The sequence below is a fragment of the Eupeodes corollae genome, chromosome 3 (assembly GCF_945859685.1).
Source record: "Eupeodes corollae chromosome 3, idEupCoro1.1, whole genome shotgun sequence".
Taxonomy (NCBI): domain Eukaryota; kingdom Metazoa; phylum Arthropoda; class Insecta; order Diptera; family Syrphidae; genus Eupeodes; species Eupeodes corollae.
This window is the reverse complement of record NC_079149.1, coordinates 18,249,893-18,275,003: the sequence shown is the minus strand read 5'-3', so window position 1 is coordinate 18,275,003 and position 25,111 is coordinate 18,249,893. Positions and strand designations below refer to the sequence as shown.

The following is a 25,111-nucleotide window of genomic DNA, read 5'->3' as shown; positions in this document are numbered from 1 at the left end:
TCTTTGATATCGCGTTACAATATATTATATAAAATTTAATTCAAGTCTCTAGCGTTTTTGGTTCGTAAGATATTTAGGGTTAACCAAAATTTTTAACTTTTTTCAAACTGCTATAGTAAAAAAAACACCCACGCAATTTTCTTCAGAGCGTTTTCTTCATCTTTCTGCCTTATTATCTGTATAACAAAATTTATTTGAAATCAATATCTCTTCTGGTTCTTGAGCTATGGACGACGGGAAAAACGTCGCGAACGTACGGACGTATACGGACATACGGACATACGCTCGCACAGACATCTTTTTAAAAATCTTTTATTTCGACTATAGGGACCTTGAAACGTCGAGAAATGTCAAAATTTTCAATTTGACAAATCATACCTATTACAATAACTTCCTATGGGAAGTTAATAATAGACTCCCGAAAATTGAGTCCGAAAAAACTACGTTAAAAAAAGTCCTACAGTTTTTCATATCAGATCGTCTCTTTTGAATTTTTGTAGCGTTCTTCGCATTCATAGAAATGTAAACAAGAAAAGAATATTTTATTTGTCGAAAAAAATCTATGTTTGAAAACAATTTCTTACATTTCTGCTTGAAACTGTTATAGCTCCTAAATATGGCATATTTAGAAAAATGTTGGAATCTTGGAATGCTTTCATATGTATGGAGTCATCTAAATTAAATAGTTAACCACTTTAGCGATTGAAATCTGGAAATGTAAGACTAAGATACACATTATGTTATTTAAATTTTGTTAGCCTCCTTTACAATCATTTAAGAACATTTTTTTAGCGGTGAGTAAAAACTCATCTTAGTGTGTCAACCACCCCCCCCCCCCATGATAAAAGTCTGTATCCACCCAAGTAAAACATTCATAACAAAATTGTGTCTCTCTTGCAAGAAACATTTCAACTGCATCTAAAAATGTCTCGATAAAGCAAATGAAATCATATCATAAAAATAACACTGCATATCTACCTTCAAATATACAACATAGTTAATTATTGATGCTTCATGCACCCTTAACAACGAACTACATTCAAATCTCCCAAACAGTTAATCTTGCACCTTGCAATGATTCCTTAAACAAAAACCACCATATATTCAAAATTATGCATGTATCTTCAACAAAAACAAAAATCTATTACAATTTATTTCCTTTGCAACCAATTGCACATCTCTATCAAACAAAACAATATAAAAATCCAATCAGACTCATTCCATCAAACATGTTGCAAGTTCCAATATTTCAACCACTTGTCTTAATTCCCGAACAAAAATCGAATCTTTCACAACAACTTCTTGTATTTAAAACTCCGCAGCATGTTGCTGGTAAGGGTAACTTTAAACCAGCAACAGAAAGACGCGCGACAAAAAGTAAACCGACAACGACAACATCGACAACGACAACAGCAAGCGACTGCGGCAGAGGCAGCTAGCGAAACCGAAACAAGTGTTAAAAATGTTTAGTTCGTTAGAAATAGTCGTTTGCGGAGGACGTATCCGCGCATAGATTTCGCTTTCTCTCTCTCACACTTTTGACATCAAAGAAAGAAAAAAAGAAAAGCAAACCAAAACGTTACCGGTTTTATTATTTTCCTACCAACAACAACAAACCCCTTTGTCTATTTAAATAAAACAACAACAACACAAAAATAAATATAGTTACAAGATACAAAATCTATCTTTCCATACTTTAAAGTGTTTTTAAACTTAACGGATACAAGAGTATCAAAAGTATCTTAAAGATTGAAAATTTCATTTGTGCAAAATCTTGAAATTCAAATTTGAGTATTTCAAAAAATTCTAATTGGAAAGTAATAAAAATACAAATTCAAAATAACAAAAGCAAAAAAAAAAGGTTTGTGAGTTCATTCAAAAAAACGCGTCTTGTTTTTAATCTCGCCATTTGTATCTACAGATAGATAGATACTTTCTTGTGGTTCTTGTTTAGTGTTACAGCTTCGTTCGTTTTCGATTTCAATTTTTGTTGTTGTCTTGTGTGTCGTTCATCAAAAATTTGCTGTTTGCCTTTTCATAACCGCCATTCTACTTACACCGCCAACCACCATTCACCTCCGCCACCGTCCTGAATCCCGACCATGACTTCCATAAACAACTCTGACTCCAGTTCGGTTTCGGTGTAATAAAAGTCAAGTCAGGTTTTTTGTATCTTGTATTGTGTATTATTGCGTTACCCTTACCTTTGTATCTTTCACAAAAATATAAAGACGACAGAAGGTAGAAGGTAGAAGGCAGACGGTACACCGACCGCACCGGTGCGGCGTCATATCTCATATAATTTTGACCATTAGTGCGAGTGAGATAGTGAATGACAGTGGTGTATTTTGTCATATAGTTAGAGCTCGTAGCTTGTAGCTCGTAGGTTGTAGAATACATAGGTACATCGGTTCGTTTGTTCCGTCATCGTCATCATCATCATCATACCGTCGTCGTATCGTAGTCGTCCGTCGTACCTATAGCAAGCAGAAGCTGAAGAATAGTCAAAGAAGTGCGGTTCGGATTCGGTCTTCTTTGGGATTGGTGCTGGCTTTGCTTGCTTCTGGCATTATTTTGATCATCAAGAATAATAAGAAAAAAAAGGTAGCAGTGAAGAAGTTAACTTGTGTGTATGTATGAAAGAATGTAAAAAAGTATCTTTTATCCGCGTGTGTTTTGTTATATTCGTACAAGAAAAAAAAAGAGGTGTAATCAAAGTTTAAGGTGTTTTCCTGTTTAAAAAGCAACAAAGCAAAAAAGCAAAACAAAAAAGCAAAGCAAAACCCGGTTTGTTTTGGTCTTTCCTTTTTTTGTGTCTATTAAATTCCTATTGGAAAATCGTGTAACATTGCAAATAAAGTGCTTAAAGATACTTCTCCAACACCCCCACCCCCCTTCTCCTCACCGACAGAAGAAAACCACATTTAAAAGATACATAAATGTCATAATTATTTTTACCTAACCTACCTTACTTAGGAAGGTGTATCTTTTTATCTTTATCTCAGTGGAGTCTTTTATATTAAAAAAAAAGAAAGAAAAAGAAAAATTAGTGAAGTGGAAAAAAAAGAAGTTGTTAGTTCGAAGGCTCAAAAGGATTTAAGAATCAAAAAGACAACAACTTTAACAACTTGTTTTGCTACTGGTTTTTTCGTTTTTCTGTTGTACCTTTATCTCCTTGGACAGAGTATCTATCTAAAAAGAGGTCTCTTTAACAAATATACAAAGAATGCACCTGGTCTAGAAATAGTCGTTTGCTCTGATATACCGGCTTGAAAACCGCTCCATATTTTGGAGTCAACGTACGTTTATAGCGCGTAGATAAATTCTATCAGCTCGCACTTGCAACATCCTAAGTTGCAACTTGGATTTTGAGTTCATATCTTCAAGGTGGAATACTGCATCAAATTGGATTTGGATTAAATACCTACCTAAGCTGAAATAATCTCCTCATCTATACAGAGACAGGAATGGATGTAAGTGTTTTTGGTCATACATAATTGATTAAGACTCCTAATAAGTTGATTACTCATATGCATTAAGAGGTTTTGAAGGGAGAGACTTCAATATCTAAACTAAGATTAGATTGACCTATAGCTTGTAGCTATTTAGCCGAAAACTGTGAAATCACAGAATTTTGAATACATTGTATACGAAGAATGTTTCTTTAGGTCTTTTGGCTTTATTTTTCGTTCGTTTCGTTTAAGACAAGAGGAGCATGAGATGAATTTTAATTAGCAGGTTGATATAGCTTTGGTAGGTTAGGTACCTACAAGATGGAGTAACCAATCAAGCTTTATTCACATTCTTGGTTCGTTTGATGTTTGTTTATAATAATAATTATAATATACACTGTGTATAGATGTGGGTACCTTTTTGGGCTCGATCGTTTTTATGCTAATTTATTTTTATGTTAATTATTATTATTTTTTTTCTTCTTGATATTTTTTGGGGAGTTTGATACAAATTTAATTTTTTGTTTTTTTTTTATATCTTGTGAGGAGGGCGCTTCTGTTGAATAATAATTAAAAATCGTAAATCATGTACTATGAGAAGATGCTTTCCAGAAACCTAGTTTCTTTTTTTTGGGTCTTTAAGAAAATTTGATTTAGACAAAAATTGAACGAAGGTCAGTTTGAGCTTATTTTTGTTTTCTTTTTCTCAAGTATGAGCAAAATGTATCTTGTTTTTTTTTTTTAAGGAAGGAACTTAAAAGTATCTTTCATGTTTTGAAGTTCATGCGGGGTTGGGGTAGTTAGTTACGAGTAGGTTTACAAAAAGCTTATACTATATCTTTGGATAGTTGGATACTCAAAAAATGGGAAAATAAGCCTGCTATATTTTAAGTTAAGAATGGAAAATATGCTAATTTTGTTTTTTTTTGGAAAAAATGAAGATAAGCAGATAATTGATTTTTTTTTCTAAACAGGCACCTTATTTCAACTTATCTATCTAAAAAAATATGTATTATGTATGGGTTTACTTAACTAGTTTTTCGGTGAAATGAAATGAACTTGACACAAATTATTTTATAAATTTATCTTATACTATAATAAGATTTACCTTAATAGAATAGTTAGAAGATTAAATGACTATTAAGTTAAATAGATGTTAGGTTGGAAGACATTAAAGTTTTGAAGCTTTAAATGGAATATGGAAGAAAAGTTGTTTTTACAGAGATAAGATTTAAAATGGTAGAGACAGATATGGATGTAGGTTAATAGATATTCTAGGACCAATTTTTCTTCTATTTGATAAAAGAAAATTGGATATGTATGTATGTTAATAGAATTTTCGTCAATCTTAAAGTTCAAGGGAAATTAAAATCTCTTAGAGTTAAGTATCCTGTAAAAGCACTTAATTATTTTCTTTTGATTAAAATCTTTTCTCTATGCATTCAAAATAATGCCAACAAATTAAGGCAGAAAAATGTTTGACATTCTTTTCTGATTGTAACTGGAAAAAGACGCTGCGATGCGACCCACACTGATAACTTCCCATCCCGTCTGTCGATTCGTCTTGCTTGAAAGTTTGTCTATATGTACTCGTATCAATTTTTTACCAAATTTGCGTACTATTTTTTGTAGATTTTATTTTTTATGAAAAAACGGACTGTTGAATTTTTATATAAAAATTTCTGAATATCAAAAACAATAATTTCTGTGAAATAAAATAAATTTGAGGCCAATATTTTTAAGTTTTGAAAAGCTTTTGAGTCGAAAGTAAACTTTTACAAAGTTTTAGTATTGTTTTTTTTTTTTTATGTTTTTATTTTTTGTAAGAAAACTGTCTATTCGATATTTTTCAAAATGTTATCGAATTTTGAAAACAATATTTCTTATAACATAAAATTAGTTTGGAGCCAATATTTCAAGTTTTTGAAAAGATATTTGAGTCGTAAATCAATTTTTACCAACTTTTATACATTTTACTTTTTGTAAAAAAAACTATCAATTCGATTTTTCTCAAATTTTGTCCTAATGTTAAAACAATATTTCTTATAAGAACAAATTAATTAGAAGCTGTTATCTCAAATTTTTGAAAAGATATTTGAGTCGAAAATCATTTTTTACGAACTTTTGTTAATTTTTTTCGGTTTTTAATTTTTTGTAAAAAAACTGTCAATTACATTTTTCTCAATATTTTTCAGAATGTTGAAAACAATATTTCTTATAAGATAAAATAAGTTTAAAGCCTAAATTTCAAGTTTTTGAAAATATATTTGAATCGATATTCAATTGTTACCAACTTTAAGTGATTTTTTTTTTAGATTTTTATTTTTTATAAAAAAAACTGTCTATTGGATTTTTCTAAAAATTTTATCAGATGTCAAAAACATTATTCTTCGTTGCACAAAATTGGTTTGGAGATGAAATCATATTTAAGTCGTAAAATTTTGGAGTTGACTAATTTTTTTTTTTCAGTTTTTTAGATTTAAAAAAAAATCGTTTAATGGATTTTTGCAAAAATATACTTCTCTTATATCACGTTATAAAAAATGTCATTCAAGTTTTTAGCGTTTTTGGTTCGTAAGATATTTAGGGTTTACCAAAATGTTTACCTTTTTTTTCAAACGGCTATGGTAAGAAAACCACCCACGAAATTTGAGAGCCCTTTCTGCATCTTTCTGCCTTATTATCTGTTTACTAAAATTTATTTGAAATCGATATCTCTTCTGGTTCTTGATGTATGGAAGACAAAAAAAAACGTTGTGAACGTACAGATGTACGAACGCACAGACATCTCTCCAAAAATCTCTTATTTCGATTCTAGGGACCTTGAAACGTCGATAAATGTCAAAACTTTCAATTTGACAAATCGGACCTATTACAATAGCTTCCAATGAGAAATTAATAAATTGGGTAGCGCAACTGTTCGTTGAGAACTAGGGCCCAGTGAATTTGAACAGTTAATTTGAGAAAGCACTGTTAATGACAAGAATACAAATTTATTTATTTCAAATCGTTAAATACTTACGGTAAAATACTCTAACGTAATATTTATAATCTTAATTAATTATTCTTGGCTGCTAAAGTACATAGTTTTAAATTTAATACATTTTAGAATATCAGTTATAGACTCTAGACAAAATGAAAAATGTCTTAAATATTGAACGCAATTGACTGAGGGATCTGTTTGAATTATTGTTTGTAGTAGTAGTCTTTTACTTCTACGACTTAAATTAAAATTTAACTGACTTAGAACTGATAACATTGACTCATTTGAAACATAAAACAAAATTGCAAATCCTTTTTATGAACAGGTAGTGTTGGAAGGTTTATTAAAGCGAGCTCTTTTCATGTTACCATAGAAAAAAACTAAGTTAAAAACGGTTTTCTCTTGAAATTAAGGAACTGATGAAGCAAAGAGACTTAGTTTACAAACAATGGAAACGTTTTCGATTGACTGAGTTTCATAATACTTTTCGTGACTTTCGGAACAAAGTACGCATTAAAATAAGAAAAGCTTAAATTCAGGCATAATTTAAATCACTTGAGGAAAGATCTACTCTGGAAAAATATACGAGATCTAGAAGTAGGACCATTGAAAGGAAAATACCCTGACAACATTAATCCTGATGTTCCTAATGTTGACTTTGCGAAAATCCAGTCTGAATCTCTTAATGAGGTAGAAATAGCTAATAATATGGAACTAGTAGATCCGATCTTAAAGTGTTTTGAATATCAGGCAGTTGAAGAAGCTGATTTAGTAGACAGTATTTTAAAAATTAAATCAAAAGCCGTGGGGTTTGATGTACTGCACTCCTCGTTTTTTAAGATAATACTTCCTCTCATACTTCCCACCCTTACGCATATTTTCAATACAATCATTACGACAAGCTCTTTTCCTCATACCTAGAAAGTTGCAAAAGTAAGTCTTAGAAAAAATTTCTCCAATTTTTGTAAAAATAACAATCTCTTATGTGTTAACCAACCCAGTTTTAGAATAAATCACAGTTGTGTGTCTGCTATCATTAAAGTAACTGATGATCTAAGATGTGCTATTGACCATGATCAAGTATCATTTTTAAGATTACTTGACTTCTCGAAAGCTTTTCATACGCTTAATCACAGTGTTCTTATTTCCAAAATGAAAGGGCTGTTCCGATTTGAAGATTCAGCATCCCACTTCATGCTTTCTTACTTTGTTGGAAGAAAACAAGCTGTCGTTGTAGATAAACATGCTTCAGAATTGCTGGATCTTTATTCCGAAATTCCCCAGGGATCAATACTAGGACCATTTCTATTTTTCATGTGTATTAATGACCTTCCAATACAGGTCCATTATTCGTCCATTGATTTATATGCAGACGATGTCCAGATTCGCCTAAGTTGTGAATTGAAGACTTGTATAGAATTTATCGTTGGTCAGAGGAGTATCTTGAGGTTTGAACCCAACAAAACCTAAATGTATAGTAATTTTTAAACATAAGCTTGATATCAGTTATTTTCCACCCATACAAATTGGGAACCAGGTAATGTAGTACGTTGATAGAGTAAAGAACCTTGGAATATGGTTTAATTCCACACTTAGCTGGGATTGTCACATACAACATATTATGGGAACAATTCGCTGATGTCTTGGCAGTCTTTCCTTCACACAGAAGTATACACCACAAGATATTAGACTTTACTCACCAAAAACTTTAATTATCCCGATTATTCCTTACGGATGCCAGATATTTTGCAGTCATAGCTCAGAATCTTAAAGAAACCTAAATGTTGCCTTCAACAACATTAATTCGATACGTGTACAATCTTAAGCGTTATGGTCATGTTTCCGCGTATAAGAAAAATTTACTTGGTTACACCTTAAACGCATATCTACTCGTAAGTTACAATACTTTAAAGACTTTGAATGGCATTGTAGCAAAGAAGGAGCCATCTTATCTTTATAACAAAATTGTGTTCTCTAAGATTCACTTGCTCTGAGTTCCAATTCTTTGTCCGTGCTGTCAGACTATGGAAATCCCTACCCTTAGACATACAAGAGTTTCGAGGACGTGAAATGAAATTAAGAGCAGCTTAAGAATCGCTACTGAATGTCTTTATGAATCCTAGGATCCTTTTAGATTTCTTACCTGCTAAGTAGTTTAAATGCTCATTAAAAGTTAATTTGGGATCAAGAATTACACCTAAGACAGAACGTGTTAATATTATTATCTGTTCAAAAAATGTGTCAATACATGAATTCAAATTGGTCTGTTTTGAAACGAATATCCAAAAAACTCAGAGAGACTGTATCAATTTATTATACAAAATTACATTTAAAATTTAACATTTGTTGTGTATTTCGCAGTTTTAGTATGTTGGACTGCGGAATTAACAACATTGATGTACCTTAACTAAAATAATTCTCAATATAATTTTCGTTAAATTCATGCACGTAGGAAGTTAATGTTTTGCCTAAATCCAGCTTCTAGCCCATGAACCCCACCTTTAATTGTTTTTAAATCAAATTCCAAAACACAATAATGATTATAATTCTTTCACTTTTATTTTGTTGTGGTGGAAATATCTGACATTTTATTGCGAATACATTGATTTGTTTAACTTTTTTTGATTGATCAAATAAATGCTCATATGACGTAGAAAAATTCAATATACGTCTGCTTGAAATATGTAAACGGTCACTTTTTCTCATTTTCTTTTTTAAAACGTCTTTAAAAAATTGGTTAAACCGGGTAAAATTTCATCTTAGGTGTTTTCTTACTCTTTTGGGTTTGTTTGATAAAATTATCATGTATTTGAAATAGCTTCTATCTAAGAATCTATATTAAGCTCATTATAAATAACTATCAATTACAAAAAAAGAATTTGCACGATCAAGTCACACGTAGATACATTTAATGAACTGCAATAAAACCGGTAACTTAATTGCGGAAGCTACATTCAGCCTACGAATATGAAACATTCAGCCTACGAATAGCCGATTTGCTATTACAGAATTTATTACACATTTAACACCATTATCTTGATTATTTATGGCAAAAGTTAATGTATGTTAATAAACATTTGACTTGGTTATTGCCTCCACAAAGAGTATGGTAAATTACCTTTTCGCATAGGTGTTGAATAAAATTTATCAGAAGTGCTGTTAAGTGAGAACTTTGGTCAAATGCTTTTAGTGAAGTGAACTTTTTTAAATAAAAAATACAAATATATTTTTAAATAGAAATCCAATGAAATGAAATTGAGATCATCGATCAATTATATAACTTCGAATACTTTTTGAAATCCTTTAAGTGAAATTAAAGTAGCTGAATTATATACATACATCACATCAATCAATAAACTATGCTCTTGATTTGTATTATTTTGTACAATCTCAAGTTTTTATTTCATCTATGGTTTTTAATAAAATAAATATAAAACATTAGTGTTTTTACAGATATTGGGTGAAAAAGACTGTTGTTGGTATGAGTGGAATCACATTCGAAAAATTGTCGAGAATGTTTTCAAAGGATGAAAGAAAAGACATTTAAATATCATGCTTACAAAATGAAGTAGAAGCTGAAACTTTCCACGGATCAAGTCTAATTAAAAAAATTGTACTTAAGCTTCATTTTAAACTTCCCACAGGAAGTTATTGTAATGGGTTCGATTTGTCGAATTGAAAATTTTGACATTTATCGTATGTTTTTGGGAAAAAATCTATATAACGTTTTTTTTTGTAAACCAAAAAATCTGAAAAAAATTGTCACCTCGAAAATTTTATGAATAAAAAGTGGTTTTATCTCCAAAAAAAATGTATGCGACGAAAAATAACGTTTTAATACCCATTAAAATACGAAAAAAATCGAATTGTCTTTTTTTTTTGTAGAAAATAAAACTTAAGAAAAACGTTGTTCAAAGTTAGTAACAATTGAACTTGATTCAAATATCTTTTCAAATATTAAAAATATTGGCTTCAAACTTATTTTATCTCAATGAAAATATTGTTTTCGACCTTAATTAAATTTTTTATAAAAATCCAACAGTCCATTTTTTCATAAAAAATTAAATCTTCAAAAAATAGTACGCAAATTTGTTCAAAATTGATGTTCGGTTCTCGGTATCTCGTGAACAATAGAAGATATGACTTCAAATTAATTTCATTCATCCAATTTGTATTCGTTGATATTAGAAATAAAAACTTTTAATAAATGCTACTAAAATTGTTAAAAATTGATTTTCCACTAAAAATCTATTTAACAAAACTAGATTTTCGAACTAAATTTTTTCTTTGTATAAAAAAAATGTTGGTAATTTAAAAAATTTTAGGAATAATTCAACTGACACCAAAACCTACAAACTTTTAAGCAAGACAAATCGACAGACGGGATGGGAAGTTATCAGTGTGGGTCGCATCCCAGCCTCTTTTTTGTTATGATCTTTTTTGATTATCAGTTTGGCTTATAAGAGAAAATAGCATTATCAATTTTCAAATTTAAAAATGTATCGGTAAATAAGTTATACAGTTTTGGTCGCATCGCATTCTCTTAGTTTTTACTTTTTAGAAGAATTTGAAACAATTTTTCAACCTAATTTTAAAGTTCAATAATTTGATATTGTAGAGCAACTATAACAACAAAAATTCTCTTGTTTAAAAAAAAATCTAAAGACGAAAAATGAAATATTTTGCGAAAATTCACTTTTTTAAGACTTATACAATTTTAACAATTGTTGTTTTAAGTTTAATATAATAAAACAATTAAATAAACACAAATATTTGGTAGCCTAGCTAAAAGTTATAATGTTACAATTAAAATTAATGTTGATACAAAAATCACATCTCCAATAAAATTCCCAGAAATATAAATCGAAATACTGTTTTTCAGAATTCTATATGATCAAAATTGTATAATACTGTTAAGTCATAATTTCAAATGATTTATTTCAAGACACTGTAAACTAAGAATAATAAAACACTATATTCTGTAATACTGCGTCTCCGAATTTCCCATCACAAAGTACGGTATCCTTACAAAGTGAGGTTCACGACTCTGTTCTTCAAAATGGTGTTAATAAATTAATAAAAAAAATCTAAAAAAGAAAACTCTTTTTGTTAATGTAAAAAAAGTAAGCAGTCTATGCAATATCAATGATTTTGAAACACAGAAGTTTGTCGTACAGAATTTTGAACAAACAGAATTTTGAACATACAGTATTTTATAATACAAAATTTTCACGTACAGTATTATGATCCATACAGTTTTTCGATCCCATCCCGTATTAATTCCCTTTGGCGATTAAACAAATAATAAATTGAATTTCATAATTTGTTTCCTTTATTTAATGAATATCCTAATGTTTAACCACAATTTTTACATCAAAAATCAGCCAAAGTAACTTTTGTTTTCTTTCGTTTTAAAAGTGAAATTTTAAAACACTTTCACTGTTTCAATCAATTTAAATTAAGATCCTAACTTAAAATTGTTTTTGGTTTTTGTTTGTTTGTGTTTATTATTAAATAGAAAAAAAAAAGTTTTTCATATTTCTAAGTATTCCCAAAACCGCATCATGCTGTCTTTCATACTCGTACTTTGTTTTGTTTTAATTAAATTTTATATCGTACAGATTTTTCCATTTTATTTCAAGAAGTACATTGAGTGAATGCTGTGTATTATTTTTCTAGAATCATTTTGATATCCCAAATGAATTTGTTTTTTGTTTTTGTGTTTCACTCTAATGGATGTAATAATATTATTTTACTTTTTTTCTATAACGAAGAAAAAACCATTTGATTGTTGGAAATGAGAAAAAAAACATTTCTTAGAATTCATGTAACTTTTTGTGTGTAAAAATAAAGAAAAAGTAACCATGTTATCATGTCAACAAAATAATAAGTACTTGTTTTCGTAAGAAATACAAAAATACAGAAAAATCATCTAAAAAATTACTTTTTTATCAATCAATAGCTTTTGTAAAAATGTCCTTTTTTTAATAACATCGATAGATACATTTCCGTGTTACAGATTTTTGTATCTAATAACACATCTTTTGATATTCTCCCAGCACTCCATCGCTCCAAAGAGCCCTCACAACCTTTGACCTCTCAAACTCAGTTTTGGTTGTTGTTCAGTTGAGTTCAGTTTAATTAGAAAAGTTTTTCCATTGCACAGCAAAGTACATATTTTTGTTTTCGTGTCAAAGTTATGGCTTGAATTTTTGTCAGACCCAACAAAAGCACATAACAGAGTTATGTTTCAAAAAGACCAGATAATTGTGTGTTTTATCTTTTTTATGAGATCAGTTTTATTTTTATTTCATGAGATTTTTATGTGTGAAGAAAATGTATATGATGTTGTTGATAACAAAGCCCGTAGCCTCTAGCCTAAAGCCCTATCAAATAAGAGAGGCGCTTTTGAAGGAAAGAAAGTTTGGTTATTTTTATACATTTTTTAATGATGATGGAAACAAATTTCGGTGGTTTAATTAAGTTCAATAAGATCTGGAACCACTTGAACGATTTTTATGAACATTTTATAATTTATTCGTAAAATGTCATCAATGTAATCATCCCCACAAAAATGTCAGCTACGCCTCTGGAAAGTGCACTCGATACCATAGGATGTATCAAAATTCTTTCAAATTTGAATACGTAAGAAAAAAAGAAACATAGATCAAAATAATTAGAGTGTCAAAAGATGACTTCAAAGGCGATTAATGTTTATTTTTTAATGAAAAAATTGCTGACTTCTAACTTAATTAACACGTTTTCATTGCCACCATCCTCTTTCTGTTTCTGTTCTTTTTATTTGGTTTTATTTCCTTAAATTAAAAAAAAACACTGTAGAAACAAAATACGTAAGTATAATTTGTTGTTGTAATAATTGTACGCTTGAAAAACTCTATTAGTCGCTATCAACGCCAGCAATGAAGCGAAAAGATTTCTCTCTCTTTTAAAAAACATCACACAAAAATATGAGACGTTCTGAGTTGAAGTACAACATAAAGTGGTGCAGTGTGGTGCTGCATTACTGCACTTAAGTCGTTTTTAATTACATTTTCTTCTTTTCGGTTTGGGGGGCAAAATTACGAAAATTAAAATATACTTATGTATACATTTTTATGAACCTAACTTTTGTGGTGAACCTACATTTATAGGTTTTTGTTTTGGTTTGTTTTTGTAATTGGAAGCTGCAATAAAAATGATTGGTCTCTATTTTGTGCTAGAAATATAAACGTACTAACTTTTATACCTACAGGGGGAGCTTTTTGCTTGTTTGTTGAAACAATGTTTCCGCTTAGAAATATGTAATTGATGATGATGCTGGAATGATGACGACGAGACGTATATAGAAAAACCAATTATGATTTTAATATGAGTTCGTTTTTGCTGTTGTATGTTCAATCAATTTTATTTTGAGTTTATAATTAAGTGCATTTGTCAGAAAGATCAAAGCTGAAATAGCTCAAGTGTAGCTCCACCATATATTTACATATGTGCGATGAAAATATTTAAATTAACATAACATCAGGGTTGTTGGGAAGAAAAATTTAAACATTTGAATTAAAAGAGAAAAATTAATTCGAAGTGGGTCACAAGTGCCTACTTACCCTCATGTTTCAATTAGATTAGAGTTTAAAAAGTTACTTTAAAAATTGTCAAATTATCTAATACTAGCTGCTCTGGTAGACGTTGTTCCGGTTTTTTAATGTTCTATAAATACATAAATCAGTGAATCAGAAACAAAAAAATAATAAGAATTTCTTATAAATGAAATCAAAATAATAGTACGTATACGCTCGAGTGTATAGCTTTTGCAATTTTCCCTAGAACCTGCAAGGGCCAGTCTATAAGTTTGAAATTTCTAACAGAGCACATATCTGTTATATTTGTTAGGCCCTAATTTTTGTATGTAAGTGATCTTTCAAGTATGAGAATTCAACTTAAGCTGCCCCTGTAAATTTGATGAGATAATTTCACTTTCATTTCGTTCAAACATGACGTAATGAATCTTCCAATAGGGAATAACAAAAATTTCAACCATTATACTTCAGGATTTTCTGACGTACTGAAAAGCATGGAAATTATTTTTTGAACCGCACATTGAGAATGTGAAATGTTTTTCTCAGCTCTATCTGCCACTCCCATTATGATATTCAAAACCTTGAGACCAAATTTCACTTGTAAATCCTTCCCTGTTTTCATAACGTTCGCACTGTGCTTAAACTTAAATCCTGCTAAGGATATTAATAGCCCCTGAATAAGCTGTAAATTATAAATAGAAAATTGACAATTGATATCAATCGTTTAGTTAGAGATAAGCTTTTCAAATTGTGGCCATATTTCTGGTAGGTACTGCATCTGTCAAATTGCCTGTCAGTTCTTCAGTTGCTGCTGCCAAAATCACAATGAATGGATAAAATGTTCAACTACATATGTACATATGTTATTAGAATAATAACCTTTCTATAAATGCAGCTCACTTAGTACAGTTAACGTTTCCCATGATAATACCATTGAGTGATGGCTATAAGCAGTGTTTTTGAAGAAATCTAGACTAGTTCAGTTAACAATCAACTAAAACCTATTCACTGACGAAACTCAACAAATTTAAACCAAATTATTGCAGCTGACCTTACTTGTCAGCTGTAAACGTCTTAAAACAGCACATGTTCAAATGTGCCAAATAAATAGAACAAACCATGTACTCTTAATTTATTTTAAAGGGACCTTGGCCATTAATTGAGTTTTAAGAGGAGGTGTTCATATTGAGAAGAAAAGCTTTGTAACTTTTTTCCTGGGGTAATTAAAATTCTTTCATTCACCGAAAAGTAGACAAACAATGAACGAACTGAAAACAAACAGACATTTTTAAGTTAGGGTTCAGACAATTCTCAGCTCAATGGTAAAGTTCCATGGGGACTTCAACGATTTCAATTTGAAACTGTAGCAATTAAATTTAGATCCAATACTTACTTACACACTCTTACTTAGCTCGTCGTCTTGGCCAATGACTCCGTCATCGTTGTCAGAATCGGTACCTAGTCCGGACCTCAATGAAGATGCTTCTTTACCTTTCTTGATTGTTGGCCAACGCTTTTCAGTTGCGCACTGAAGGCTACGGGCATCCTGGTCTTCACCATCATTCCAGGTCTTGCAAGGTACTTTCTTCAATAAATCGTACCACTAAGGACTTCCCGAGCTGGTATTTTACCACATGCATTCTACGTGCTCAGCCCACCACAGTTTACCAACTTTTATCTCTGTTTTTGTATAAGCATCGCGGTATTTTTGTATAAATCATCGTTATAGCTACTTTAAATTGTCCTTCCTCACATATTGGGTAAGCTTTTCTCTCTGTCACGAACACGGATAAGAGGTTAAGGTGTCTTTGATTGAACACCCAGGTTTCGAATGTATAAGTTAATACTGGTACGACCGGTCTTATAGTCTAATACAACATTAGTTTAGAATTTTTTTTAAAAAATTAATAAGCTATAAAAGGTTGTGTTGGCTTTGAGAAGACTACCGCGAATATCTATTTATCTAAGTTATAATATACCGCTTCAAATTCGGTAGCACCCACCTGTTAAGTTTTTAACGTTTCCCACAGACAAGGCTACAATGTACTTTGCTTTTCTCGTCCTTATTTACAATCTCAGTGTTTTTACCATTCGCTCGATCCGACTTTTGTACAGCTTTTAAGCTTCTTCCAAAGATATCAATATGTCATCTGAATAAGCCATAAGTTTTGTGGACTTGGTAACAAAATTCCTTCTGGTTGATGTTTCAGAGTCTCAGATTGCTTTCTCGAATGCCAAGTTGAAGAGGAGTCATACCAGCACATAGACTTGTCTGAGCCCATTCTAGATGTTGACTGGACTTGATAGTAATCGGGATACATTTACTTCACTTAAAACGTTGGTCAAAGTCATTCTACATATTCTTATCAGTTTGTTCAGGATGGCTAATTCTCTAATGGCTTTATAAAGTTCTTCCCTGGCTATGCTGCCAAAAGTTACTTTTAAGTCTATACAGAAATAAAAAATTGGAATATTATACGAGAAAACCTAACCCAAGTACCTGGTGTCTTCGGTCATAGCTGTGATATAATCATAATCGGTTTCTCTGGGAAACACTACTCTCAAGCCACCTTATCTCTTGTAATGCTGTTTAATCTCGCTGTAACGTGGCCAGGACATCGGCTAACAGTTGTGCAGTTTTTGGGCTCCCTAGATAGTTCTAAAGTTCTATTAGAAAAGCCTTAATTCCTTTAAATGTTGTCGTTGATTATGAAATCGTTATTGTTCCGTTTTATCTCCGAGACATGCTTTTCGTAGTTATATCGGCAAGAGGTCACTAGCCCCTAGCCCAAACACAGAAAAACTGGCACTACATTCGCCAGAACTGAAGAACCTATTCTGCGGCTGCTACGAGGAAACTAGAATGACACTTTCACCAGTTTTCAATAGAGATGGAGTTTAACCCATTTATACGGCTGATGGCCGCCAAGTATAATGATCCCCAAAAATCACTCAGGCCTATCACAAATTCCATCGTAAACGATAAAATGTTTCCAATGATAAATCACACAAACTCTTTATAATTGATTGATAGAATAAACATTACAGGTCCTAGGTGGCTGCCTTGTGGGACATCATATATTGTGATGAATGGATCTTGTGTTTTAGTTTACCAGTTCCGATTCAATAAACATACCAAATGAGTCTTGTTTTGATTTGGTTGTAATAAAGTGCTTCACATCATTTCAATATTTTATGTTTTTTTGGTAATGTAAGTCATTTGTATTCATGTTAAGTATCCATCTGCTTCCATCAATCACCTTGTTTTATTCTCAATTACACTATATTCAACACAATTGTTTAAATCATTAGCAACAACAATGATAATAATCATAATGATTGCCTATGCCTATGCCTCCCTTCATTCATTCATTACCCAACGTACTCTTGTCCCTCATTCTCTACCAAAAAATAAATAAAAAAAAAACATCAATATAGTGTTAGACAATGGTCGTAAAATTTTATGTTGCTAAAGGATGTAAAAAGAAAAGTCAAAGCATAGCAACAAAGAATATAAAAGAAAAATAATGAAAAGAAACACAAAAACCAAAAACAACTATTGCAATATAAGAAAAAGACATTATTCACGACTTCTACACTACAGCTACGACTTATGCACAGTAAACAGGGACAAAGATAGAAACTGAACTAAGGGATGATATTTTGTTGATGTTGAGTAAGTGTGTTGTGTTGTGTTGGCAACAATCCAATTATTCCAAATGAGTAAAACAAGTGATGATTTTATGGATTTTGCATAAGGATAACTGTAATATAATCTGGCATCCCCCAAAACAAATATAATTCTAGTCGACAGTTCAGTTGAGTTGATATTTAGTTTAGAGCTGAACTGAACAACCCCCCTAACCATAAATATTCGTATCCAAAGGGAGGATATGGAAAGAATGCCACCAGTGGCAGGACGAAAGCAGTGAGAGTTGTGAATGTTGATATACATTTTCAATGGCACAAGTGTTTCTGTCATTTTAGTGAAACCACACGAAATACACTTCTGGAGGGAGGGAGGATATGGCTCTGTTTTGTTTATATTTCAAAAGTGTTCTAATAGTTTTCCGAACTGTTATTCAAACTCAAATAGGAAAATTTACTTAACTAGAGAAAATGGCTACTCATCATTCACATTCACATTCACTGTACGCGAAACTGTGATGTGACAGATGTTCCTAGAATTTTTCACTTTCCATCCTTTTTCTTCCTTTTTATTCATAACATAGTTCGTGAAAGTTTAATGTTTTGTTTTCATTTCATTTCACTGTCTTTTCTTTTTATTTTTCAATTCTATTTTATTTTATGTTAGTAAATTTTATGGAAATGTTGAGGGAGGGTTTGTTTTTGACATGACTTTTCAAGGAATCCCTCAAAACTACGTAGGGGGATACCGGAAAAGGAAAAATTAACATTTTTTAGGGATGATGTGTGAAACATATGGCATAATATGAGTTTTGTGTGATGGAAATGAAGGGCGTTTTCTTGCATCTGACAGAGTTCACTAAGTGAATAGAGAGTTTGAAAATAGGGGATGTCTCGTCGCTAACCGACTGCAAGTCAAGATAGAGTTTAAACAATATGTTGTATGACACATGTGGGGGGTGAAACATGAGTGTTATCATACATGCGTGATGTCAGACAGTGTATTTATTTATGGTGTTCTGCACTTTTAGGGATTCTAATTAATTTATGCGTAGTTTTGTTTCAATTCTCGATGAAATGTCAAATTAACAGGCGAGTAAAACCTCCTAATGTCCTAATGTAGACAGCTCCCTAATGTCCAAAAACCTCCCTTTATGATTTGGAATTTAAGTAGAAATCAAAATCCATTAATTTTGTTTTACGGACACTCCCTTAAATAAGTTCTGTAATTTTTTTTATTTGTAATTTAATTCTCTTAGGCGGGCTAGAAATTTTGTTATTCTTCAATTTCTACCCTTATTTTTAACAATAGACACTTTTTTTGATATCTAGAGGCGATGTACTTAGATGGGAAAGAAATTGACAAAATTGCAACAAGAGGATATTGCTCGTATGGCACGTTTCAGGAAATCGCTTTGAGCTATATTTCTTATATTGCGTATCTATTTTTAATTATTGTAAGGTTGATGTTAGGCTTACTAGACATTTTTTCAAGCTTGCTTAAAAAGTTCTTGTTATCGTTCATCGTTTTCTGACTTAGGGAAAATTTACTTGAGATAGTGTATATTTTTTAGACTTAAAATTTGTATTCGCAATTTTGCAGATAAAATGCGAATTTTGCAGATACTGTAGCTCAAATTGGGCTCATTTCAGCTCATAATGCTTTTTTTACAATAGTTGAAGGTATTACATTTCTTCAGTTTTTTCTGTCGCGCTTTTAAAAGCTGTTTTTTATGAACAATGAAAATTGAAAATCACCTTTAAATCAATGTCATTTTAAGGGTTTAGAAAGTATTTTTTTATCTAAAGTATTCGAAAACTTTAAGTTTTCTTGGGTAGTACACCATTTTTTGTATACAAATAAAAGGTTTGGAAAAAACAGTCAAAATAGCTGTTTTCTAAAACAGTTCTCTATTTTAACCAATTTTTTGAGGAGCTACAAAATGTTTCGTAAACTATAATTTTTCCCAAAAGATCGATAATTTTCGAGTAATTTGGTTAAAACAACCTCTCACTCAACCTTAAAATAATACTCCATTTTATATGTTAAGTACTTTTAAGGAGGTGCTGAGGATTTAATAATGAAGCTTTCTTGTCTGTCTGAATATGGCCTTTGGGTCGATTGAATTCACACTTTGAAATTAAGGTTTTAAGCAGATTCGTGTAAGTTTTTTCAAATTCGCTTAGAACCAAAAAAAAAACAGAGTCTCCACACAATTTTTAACTTCCCATAGGAAGTTATTGTAATGGATCCAATTTGTCAAATTGAAATTTTTTAAATTTCTCGACGTTTCAAGGTCCCTAGAGTCGAAATAAAAGATCTTTAGAAAGATGTCGGTGCGTGCGTGTGAACGTTTGTACGCGACGTTTTTTTCGTCGTCCATAGCTCAAGAACTAGAAGAGACATCGATTTCAAATAAATTTTGTTACACACATAATAAGGCAGAAAGATGCAGAAAGGCCCCTTATGAAAATTGCGTGGGTGGTTTTTTTTTAACATAAAAAAAAAAAAAAGATGAACATTTTGGTTAACCCTAAATATCTTATGAACCAAACACGCTAGAGACTTGAAGTAAATTTTATATAATATATTGTAACGTGATATGATTTCATCTCCAAAACAATTTTGTGCAACGAAGAATAATGTTTTTGACATCTGATAAAATGTTCAGAAAAATCGAATTGACAGTTTTTTTTATAAAAAATAAAAACCTAAAAAAAATTAATAAAAGTTGGTAAAAATTGATTTTCGACCCAAATATCTTTTCAAAACTTTGATATATTGGCTTTAATTTTCTTTTATCTTTTAAAAAATATTGTTGTCAACATCTAGTAAAACTTTGAATAAAATCGAATTGACAGTTTTTTTTACAAAAAATCAAAAACCGAAAAAAATTACTAAAAGTTGGTAAGAAATGATTTTTGACTTAAATATCTTTTCAAAAATTTGAGATAATAGCTTCTAACTAATTTTTACATAAAAAAAATATTGTTTTTAACATTAAGTCAAATTTTGAGAAAAACAGAATTGACAGTTTTTTTACAAAAAAATAAAAACTTAAACAAAAATTAATAAAAGTTGTTAAAAAGTGATTTAAGACTCAAATATCTTTTCAAAACTTTGAGATATTGGCTTTAAATTACTTTTATCTTTCAGAAAATATTGTTGTCAACATGCAGTAAAATTTAAGAAAAAATCGAATTGACAGTTTTTGTACAAAAATTTAAAAACATAAACAAAATTTAACAAAAGTTGGTAAAAATTGATTTTGCACTAAAACATCTTTTCAAAAATTTGAAATATTGGCTTCAAACTAATTTTATCTTATAAGAAATATTGTTTTCAACATTCGATTAAAGTTTGAAAAAAATCGAATTCACAGTTTTTTTTACAAAAAATAAAACTCTAAAAAAACAATACTTAAACTTGGTAAAAATTTACTTTCGACTCAAATAGCTTTTCTTTTTCACAGAAATTATTGTTTTTGATATTCAGAAATATTTATATAAAAATCCGTTTTATTCATAAAAAATAAAATCTACAAAAAATAGTACTCAAATTTGGTAAAAATTGATACGAATACATATAGACAAACTTTTAAGAAAGACAAATCGACAGACGGGATGGGAAGTTATCAGTGTGGGTCGCATCCCAGCCTCTTTTTTTTTTGTTTAAAAATCCAAAATTCTCAAAAATGGCTCTTAAGATTTTTATGAAATGTTCTCTACTTCTTTTTTTTTTCTTGGGCTATTTTAATGTAAGAAATTTTCATATTGGACCAGAAGGGTACCTCCTGAAGAACTGTTATTTTGTTTTTAAATTTTCTTTTTAAATGTGTTTTAATTTACTGTTGAATTTTGCACACAAAAAAAAACATGTAGTCATATTACAATCGTCGTAAGTCAACTTAAAATTTGACCAAATTGTTGCATTGTCTACCGAACTAGTCAATATGACAAACTTATTTTAAAATATTTACTACTGGATAGCAAATAGAACGATTTTCGATTGTCAATTTTAGGGAGTCAATACGACAGCAAAAATAGCCGATTAATCATCTTCGGAAGTCAATATGACAATTTGTTTGTCATATTGACTTTTGACTACCGAAGTTGTCATATTGACCACCGCTGTTGTAGTATTGACTGCTACGCTGGTCAATATGACAACCGTAGTATCAATTTCTTTTAACCCAGGTCTCATGTTAACTAAACCATGTTCTAAACAAATTTCTGATCGCAAAATTGACAAACGACTGTTGAAAATTGACCACCCAATAGGCAGTTACACTACCAACATAGGCCATAGGATGGCTTTTTTCGTTCTGTGTTTTTGAACACTAAAAATTCCGAATTGTTTTTAATGAATTTTTTAAAAAATAGTAATTTTTAAAAAAAAAAAATTATCTTAAAAATTTTAGAACATTTTTATTGATATTGACATGTTAAACATATATTTTTGGGGATGTAAATACTAAATTTATAAAAAATATTTCTTGATACTGTATGCATAAAATATTAATTAAGAAAAAAATAAAAACTTCCCCAACAATTAAAAGTATGTACAAAATTATTAATCTAATGATTGTATTTAAATAACTGAAGGTCTTTTTTTTAAAGTAAAATCAATTTTTTTTTACGAAGGGTAAAATTTTCTTCCAAGTTTTAGAAAAATGGAATTGATTGCTTTTTACAAAAAAATATCAACAAATAACTGCCCCAACAAAACTACTCTAATATTTTTAATACGAATGAAGATGTTATTATTGAAAAGATTTAATTAATTTTATAGAAAAAACAATTCAATTTTCTGTATAAAAATTTAAAAATATGCAAAACATTTTTTAAAATTGATTTTTCGATCAAATATGTTACGAACGAATATACAAATTTAACTATTTGTTTGAATTTAAACAAAAATTCAACTAATATATTTTTTACAAAGCAAAGTTTAAACTTGAATTATTGATTAACTTTTTGAAGTTTCTTTAATGACAATTTTGCTCTATTGCAAACGTTTTTAATTTTAAGCACCAATGCGACGTTATAACCCTTGTATTTTATTTTAAAAGATTTGTATTGTTTTAATTCTTTTCGAAAATGAAAAGATCAATTTTTACTGAGGAAAGTTTGGATTATTGGAGCTAGTCTTTTATTTAGGGATTTGTATAAAGAACATCTTGAAAAAAAGCAAGGCAAGTTCAACACATTACGAAAGAACTTATAAGATAGGTACGTATATAGTTCTGAATGATCATGCCAAGTAATACTAATAAATACCAAAAATGAATTACTCTAAAAGTTTCTAAAAATTAAAAAAATTAATAAATTTTGTGACTTTTCTTCAAAAACAAACCAAACATTTTTAAATTAAATAATTGTTTTTCTTTTGTTATATTTATCGAAAAAATTATCCAAAATTATTGCTACAAAAATTTCAAAAAATATAATTTCCAACAATTCTTTTGCCAGACAGCAAAGATCAGACTTAATTCAAACACGTTTCCATCTTGATTAGACAAATTTATACCATTACACAAGAACTTTACTGCTTCCAACACGATTTGGCTTCATAATATTAAGGTATACAAAATTTCAAATTTTCATCCTTCGTTAGTTTTATTTTGTAGTAAAGAATTGTAAACTTTATTATCCTCCTTATACCAATCTCACTCACAAATCACCTTATAAGCATCTGGTTACGCTATCCATGGAATCTTTGTTCTACTGATTTATCTGCACTTATACTCTTTACACCCTCTAGATTCCCTCTCCTCTCCAAAAAAAAACAGTCTCAGTCTGTTGGAAAAAATAAAACAAAAAAAAAATAAACAAAAGAAAGAAAATTCTCAAAAAACTTTCTTTACCAAACAATTTCCGCTGAGTAACTTTAATGTTATAAACGTATTGAAATCGTTGTTGTAGTAGATTTCATTATTTACCATTCGTTCGCCACGCCGCCACTGCCGCTACCGTCATACCTACCTAAATCCTGTACCTTACCTAGTCAAAACACATTTTTTTGTTTCCATCCACCGCCACCCTCGTTTTATCGTCCTTGGTTGTAATCCAACTTGAAATTTTTCAAAATAAAAATAAAGAAAGAGGAAAACTGAAAATAACCCACAACCACCCTTCTTTGATGCATACACCCTATAACACATAGACACACTCGAATAATCAAATACATATAGGTATGCTTCCTATACACACAACCACATAATACAAACAAAATATAAAATAAAGGCAAATGAGGAAAAGAAACAAACATTAAAGAGACAGTATTCCTTCTTTTATGTTGGCAGGGTTGCCATGTCCTAAACTTTAGTTTAATAGCCCAATTTATACAAATATTTTGTAGCCCGAAATCTTAGCGGAATAAGTATAACAAACAAACTTCCGGATTTTAAAATATTTGTTACTCAAAATCGTAATTGAATAAGTAGCTCAAATAGGTTAAATTCCTGAACTAGCTCAGTAACTGAATTTTAAAAAAATGTTTAGCCCAAAATTGTAGCTGAAAAAGTGCTTAAAAGAGACAATATTTATAGTCTATTTTGGTTACGCAATTTAAAAATATTTGTAGTGCAAAATCAGAACCGAAAATGTAGCTCAATAATTTATAGCCTAAAAGGAAACGATAATCCCAAATTAGCTCGACAACCCAATTTTAAACTATATATAGTTCAAAATCGTAAATGAAAAAGTAGCTCAAGCTGAAAAATCTGATTTAAAAATATTTGTAATCCAAAATCGAAGCTAAAATAGTAGCTCAAATAATGTTCAATAAAAAGCAAAACTCTTATACTAGCCTTACAACCCAATTTTAAAACATTTGTTGCTCTAAATCGCAGCCTTAAAAGTTGCTTAAATAATAGCACAACAGAGTAAATATTCCTGAACTATCCAGAAAACCAAACTTACGAATATTTGGAGCCTAAAGCTGGAGGCGGAAAAATAGACCAAAAGTGGTTATATTCTATAGTAACCGAATTTAAAAAAAAAAGTAACCAAAAATTGTGTTGTACCCGTGGCATGATGGTTAGTGCGTTGGACTGTCATGATAGTGGGCTTGGGCTCAAACCCTGAATGGTCCATCTTAAGTCTTTTCACGGGTACTGACTCTTGCGAATAATTGACAAATTCTCCAAGAGAAACTCTTATCATGAAAAAGTGCTTTCTCAAAATTAGCCGTTCGGATTCGGCATATAAACTGTAGGCCCCCTCCATTCCTGACAACATTACTCTCACACAGAGTTGGAAGTCACTAGGCCCTAGTTCTCAACGGACTGTTGCCCAATTTATTTATTTTAACCAAGCTGAACAACTGAAAAGAAACAATTTTTTTCATCTCCTTCGGTAGGCCAATTTACAGATATTTGTGCCCAAAATCATAACTGAAAATGTAGCTCAAATTATAGTCCAAAAAAAACAGCCCTCTTAAACAAGCT

The 25,111-nt window shown here is 30.4% G+C and overlaps 1 protein-coding gene across 3 annotated transcripts in view; it reads left to right on the top strand.

Annotated features, from left to right (window-relative positions):
- Positions 1 to 2,477: 2,477 nt before the first annotated feature.
- LOC129948901 (protocadherin-like wing polarity protein stan) overlaps positions 2,478 to 25,111 on the top strand; it is a 218,737-nt gene continuing 196,103 nt past the window's right edge. For all 3 annotated transcript variants that reach the window (XR_008781974.1, XM_056060049.1, XM_056060050.1), the window contains exon 1: positions 2,478 to 3,473. The gene's annotated coding sequence lies outside the window, so the exon portion shown is untranslated. The remainder of the gene's footprint in view (positions 3,474 to 25,111) is intronic.